Genomic DNA, 6000 nt, shown 5'->3' on the forward strand with positions numbered 1-6000 from the left:
ATTTGGAACGAGGGGTGACAGCTCAAACAGGTACTGCATTTAATATTTGCGCAAACGGGTTTAACTTCTCTACTGAAATCGAGGTCTCCGTGCAGTGAAGTTTGGACGAGAGTACACCTCTCAAACGCCTCGTTACTGCTCGAGGAGAAAAAGTAAAAGGGAGGACTGTTACAGTGCAATGCAGCTGGCACGCGGCCAAATAGCCGTGTACGGCGGCTACCTGCGCGAAAACGCAGCGCACGACAAATTGCCGGGCATTACGAGGCACCGGTTAGCATTCAGCGGCGTGTCGCAAGGCTGGAGGGTTCCAGGCTGGAAGCAGCAGGTGCCGCACTGGAGGACGACACCGCTTAACAGGCTGTCTCACCCTGTCACAGGAAGTCTCACTGCAGTGTTTCGTACGGCTCGTGTTTGTCAAGGAGCAGGCGACACCACATCGGCTGCTCCAGCTGTGCGCCTCTCTGATCCCCACCAGCACAGACTCACGTGGGTAAGGCGACAGACTCGCTGTGGCAAGGGACAGGTTACAAGTCATCAGATTTAGACTTTGACGGTTCTCTCTTAAATCCATTGAGGCATATGGCGTCACGGTTCCCTTGTCAAACAGATGACAGAGTTTTATCCGATTCGGGCTTGTGATTGCTCTCTTCTTATTGCGCTTCAGGACGCACAGTAGCTGGGGTCATAAGCGCCCAGATCACGACTTATAATGGGTCGTTTTCTATCAAAAGCTGTGTGTGCTTCTTGCAGACAGCTTGCCCTTAGGAGCTGAAACGGCATCGGGAAGTGGGTAAAACTAAAAAGGATAATGGCAGTGAACCTTGGAACGCTCCAGTAATGTTTTTTTATTCCTTACTAAGTTATTTATTCCAGACGTAAGCTAGGAAAATATAATTTCAAATTAATGCTGAGTTAAGAGAGAAGGGTGAAGAGCGGGGAAAATTCCTTTTATTAATAAGTTTTGGAAAAATTTGTTTCGTGTGAACGGCAAAGAGCTTCCAGTCGCCACACAGCTTCGAGTTGCAGAGAATGTAGTCCCCAGAGAAGTGATGTCCGTGTGGTGCAGGCGCCGTACAATGGTTGAAGTGGGAGGGAATACACAACCACCACTGTTGCTGTGCGGAGAGAGGAGGAAATTTTATAATAATTGTAGCAGCTAAGTCACTACTGTGTATCCGTTCTAGAGCGACGTGTTTATATTAGTACCAGGCAAGGTCCACTGCAGTTATTAATTCTTGTTTGGAGACTGTTAGAAAGTTTCCATGACGAGTCACAGTGGCTGTAATTTTATTTCAAGAGTATACCATTTGTTCTCAATCCAGCAGACAATAGTTTTCTTCACAAACTGAACTACAGTGAGATTACGTGGTATCCCCCAGAGATCGCGGTGCCATACGAGAGCGGCAACGTGAATCGATACCACAGACAGCAGCAGTGGCTAACTGCAGTCCGCACCAGTGCATGGGAGATGGGAGGTGTTCCTGAAGACCCGTTTCTACCTCCAGTACTGCAGCGATTGGTTGGTTGATTTGGCTCTGAGCACTATGGGACTTAACTTCTGAGGTCATCAGTCTCCTAGAACTTAGAACTACTTAAACCTAGCTAACCTAAGTACATCACACACATCCATGCCCGAGGAAGGTTTCGAACCTGCGACCCCACGGTTGACATGGGAGGGGACCAAACAGTGCAGTCATCGGTCCCGTCGGATTAGGAAAGGATGGGGAAGGAAGTCGGCTGTGCCTTTTCAAAGGAACCATCTCGGGATTTGCATGAAGCGATTTAGGGAAATCACGGAAAACCTAAATCAGGATGGCCGGACGTGGGATTGAACCGCTGTCCTCCCGAACCCGTGTCCAATGAGCTAACCACTGCGCCACCTCGGTCGGTACTGCAGCGCCCTCGCACGGTCTGCATAGTGTTGAGCATGCAAGACCTCGTACCTACAGCAGTAGGAAAGTGGTAGTTAAAGTTTCTGGTGAACTTGTAGTGTTGAGTAGTAATCAGCACTGCTGCATGGCTGTTAACAGTCAACGCAGACCAGGACGGAGATGTTGCTGCTGGTGTACTGGTTGTTCTTCGTGTTTCACCGTTCCTGTTAACACGTGTCGCTAAAACGAATATCGCACTGGGCTAATCTGGCACCACTGCACCGAATAGGCAAATAAAATTCCTCTTTGAAACCAATTCGGTTTGTAACGGGAAAGAAACCGACACTTTTCGTCCACTCCAGGTTTCCCTGCTTCGGTATCGTAACGTGCGACCTGTACTACTTATATTTTGGGGTTGTGTAGGTGATGTAGTTGCAAGTGAGTTGTTGTTGTGGTCTTCAGTCCTGAGACTGGTTTGATGCAGCTCTCCATGCTACTCTACACTGTGCAAGCTTTACTGCAACCTACATCCTGCTGAATCTGTTTAGTGTATTTATATCTTGGTCTCCCTCTGCGATTTTTACCCTCCACGCTGCCCTCCAATATTAAATTGGTGATCCCTCGATGCCTCAGAACATGTCCTACCAACCGATCCCTTCTTCTAGTCAAGTTGTGCCACAAATTTCTCTTCTCTCCAATTCTATTCAATACTTCCTCATTAGTTATGTGATCTACTCATCTAATCTTCAGCATTCTTTTGTAGCACCACATTTCGATAGCTTCTATTCTCTTCTTCTCTTAACGATTTGTCGTCCATGTTTCACTTCCATACATGGCTAAACTCCCTGCAAATACTTTTAGTAACGACTTCCTGACAATTAAATCTAGACGCGATGTTAGCAAATTTCTCTTCTGCCATTACCAGTCTACATTTTATAACCGCAAGTGAGTAAGGAAGCAGATCAATATGGCTCTGGCGCAGCAAATATGGTTGCCACAATTTCTTCTGGCTGCGAGAGCCACTGAAAATTACAACGTTACAAGTCAGTTGCTTTTAACTATACTTCAAGAGGAGCAAAAGGAAGACTATTGTTCGACCACAGCAAGAATAAGGAATATTTGCATCTCGAGGCTGTTGCACTCTCGGTTCGGGAGCGGACGCGCAAATGACGACAACCAAAGGTTAGTAGAGGTTCGTGCGTCTGTGAAAAGATCAATGCACGAATCATACAACAGCTACCACCGCCATACGTTGGCTAAAGATCTGGCGGAGTACCCGAAAAAAATTCTGTTCCTATCTAAAACCTCTAAGCGAGTCTAAGCCTTCCATCCAGTCACTTGTTAACGTCTCCGGTTACGCAGTAAAAGGTAGCAGAAAGAACATCGGAATTTTAAATTCCACGTTATAAAACCGTTTACCCAGGAGAATTGCATAAACGTACCGTCCTTTGACCATCGCGCAAGTTCCATATCGATGACATAGTAATAAGTATCCCTGACATAGAGAAACGACTGAGAGTTGAAAACAAATAAGTCGCCAGGTGCAGGTGGAACCCAGTTCGGTTTTACAAAGAGTACTCTACGTCACTGGCCCCTTACTTAGCCTGCATTTATCGTGAATCTTTAGCGCAGCACAAAGTCCAGAGCGAGTGGAAACAAGCGCGGGTGACTCATGTATATAAGAACGGCACAAGAACGGGCTCGAAAACTTAAAGACCAGTGTCCTCAACATCGGTTTGCTGAAGAATTCTAGAGCATATTCTGAGTTCCAGTATAATAAATTTCCCAGAGATCGAATATCTCATCTCCACGAATCAGCACGGCTTCAGAAGGCATCGCTCGTGCGTAACCCGCCTTGCTCTTTTCTCACATGACATACTGCGACCTATGGATGATGGGCAACAGGCAGATTCCATATTTCTAGATTTCCTGAAAGCATTTGACACGGTACGCCACTGCAGACTTTTAACTAAGGTGCGTGCATACGGAATAGGCTCCCAGATATGGGAGTGGCTCGAGGACTTCTTAAGTAATTGAAGCCAGTATGTTCTCCTCGAAGGGCAGCGTTCACCCGAGACAGGGGTAACATCAGGAGTGCCCCAGGTGGGTGTGATAGGGCAGTTGCTGTTTTCTGTATACACAAATGCCCTGGCAGACAGGGTGGGCAACAATCTGCTGTTGTTTACTGAAGACGCTGTGGTATACAGGAAGATGTCGAAGATAAGTGACTGTAGGTTGATACAAGGTGAACTAGGCAAAATTTCTAGGTGGTGTGATGAATGGCAGCTGGGTCTTAATGTAGATAACTGTAAGTTAGTGCGGTTGGGTACGAAAAACAGACCAATTATGCTCTGACACAGTATTACCAGGGCTCTGATTGGCGCAGTCACGTCGTTTAAATATCCGGGCGTAACGTTGCGAAGCGATGTGAAGTGCAACGATCATCTGGCGAGTGTGGAGGAAGGGAAGGCGAATCGTCGAGACTTTTAGGGAAGTGTAGTTCATCTGTAAAGGGGCCGCAGATAGGACGCTGGTGCGACCTGTTCTTGAGTACTGCGCGCGTGCTTGGGATCCTCAGCTGCTCGGATTGAAGGAAGACATCGAAGCAATTGAGAGGCGAGCTGCTAGATTTATTACCGGTAGCTTCGATCAGCATGCAAGCGGTACGGATATGCGTCGGGAGCTCAACTGCGAATCCCTGGAGAGAAGAAGATATTCATTTCGAAGAACACAACTGAGAAAGTTTAGAGAACCGGCATTTGGAGCTGACTGCAGAATGATTAGACTGCCGCCAACACGTTTCGCGTAGGGGTCACGAAAATAAGGTACGAGACATTAGAGCTCATAACGAGGCAAATAGACAGTCGTTTTTCCCTCGCTCTGTCTGCGAGTGGAACAGGAGAGGAAACGACTAGTTGTGGTGAAAGGTAACCTCCACCACTCACCGTACGGTGGCTTGCGAAGTATGTATATAGATGTGGATGTAGATGTGGTTTGGAATTATCGACCGTTGTTGCCGCCGAGCTAGTACTTCGCTCCAGGATCATCCAGGCGCGTAAGATCGAACCGTTTCAGACTTTTAGCGTTGAAGAAGACTTGCCAGTGTTTTGAGCGATTTGAACACTGTAATTTTTGTGTGCACTTTAATTATAATTTACATATTCATTAACCCGAGTCAATATCAGCTATAACAGTAGACGTGTCCTACATTCCGAGTGTCACATTATCTATGCTAAATTTGAGTAACACAATAACTTTACCGGGATGTGAAACTAAATACTTTCTTGAGTTTGAATGTTCATATTACTGCCAATTCATTAAAATCATTAAGCAAAGTTTCGGGAATGGCAATAATGATTAACTTTTGCTCTTAACATTTAAAAGAAGTTTTGTAACTATTCAGTCTGAAAGATCATACTAGTTTTTACCTCTTATTTTTCGCTGATGTTGGTTATTTTAGAATTTACTTAAATATACATTTTTATTAACAATAAAAATCTAAACTGATCTTTACAAATTACGTTTCCTTGCACTCAGTCTTAGGACAATGTATTCAGTCACTATTTTAGTGGTTAGTTCTACACTTTTCCACTCGTTTCGGTTAATTTACTTCGGAAACGATAAATTAGGTATAAGTAATCACGGTCGGGTATAGAGCATATTGGACACAGTGCGAGGATTACAAGTTGACTAGTATTCACTATAGGAAATGTTTACAAGTTATTGTTGTTGTTGTTTGGAAAACTGGCAGAGTCCGAGAAATCTCCAAAATAAAATTAGAGACTAAACTGCAAATCAGCACCAAAGTACTTACAACACCGAAGTAGGTGGCCGAGGCGCCGCGCAGAGTGATGCAGGGCTGGCGTTTCCAGTCCAGTCCACTGCAGCTCCCCGTCAGCCCTTGTCCACCGTCTGGATGGACGTTCCTCAATTACCTGTCGTCAAGGTCAGAGTCAGCACCACCGGTAGCACAAACTTGGAATTTATATGTCCTTAATGCGAGCTACAACCTAATTACGTAACAAGATGCAAGCCTTTGTGCGGATTACTTTCAGATGTTGCTGTAAGTACTACGAAGGATAGGAAGATTACACAGTTTGACTAAATCACTAATAATACCTAAAAATTA

Source organism: Schistocerca piceifrons, chromosome 8 (assembly GCF_021461385.2).
Source record: "Schistocerca piceifrons isolate TAMUIC-IGC-003096 chromosome 8, iqSchPice1.1, whole genome shotgun sequence".
NCBI lineage: Eukaryota > Metazoa > Arthropoda > Insecta > Orthoptera > Acrididae > Schistocerca > Schistocerca piceifrons.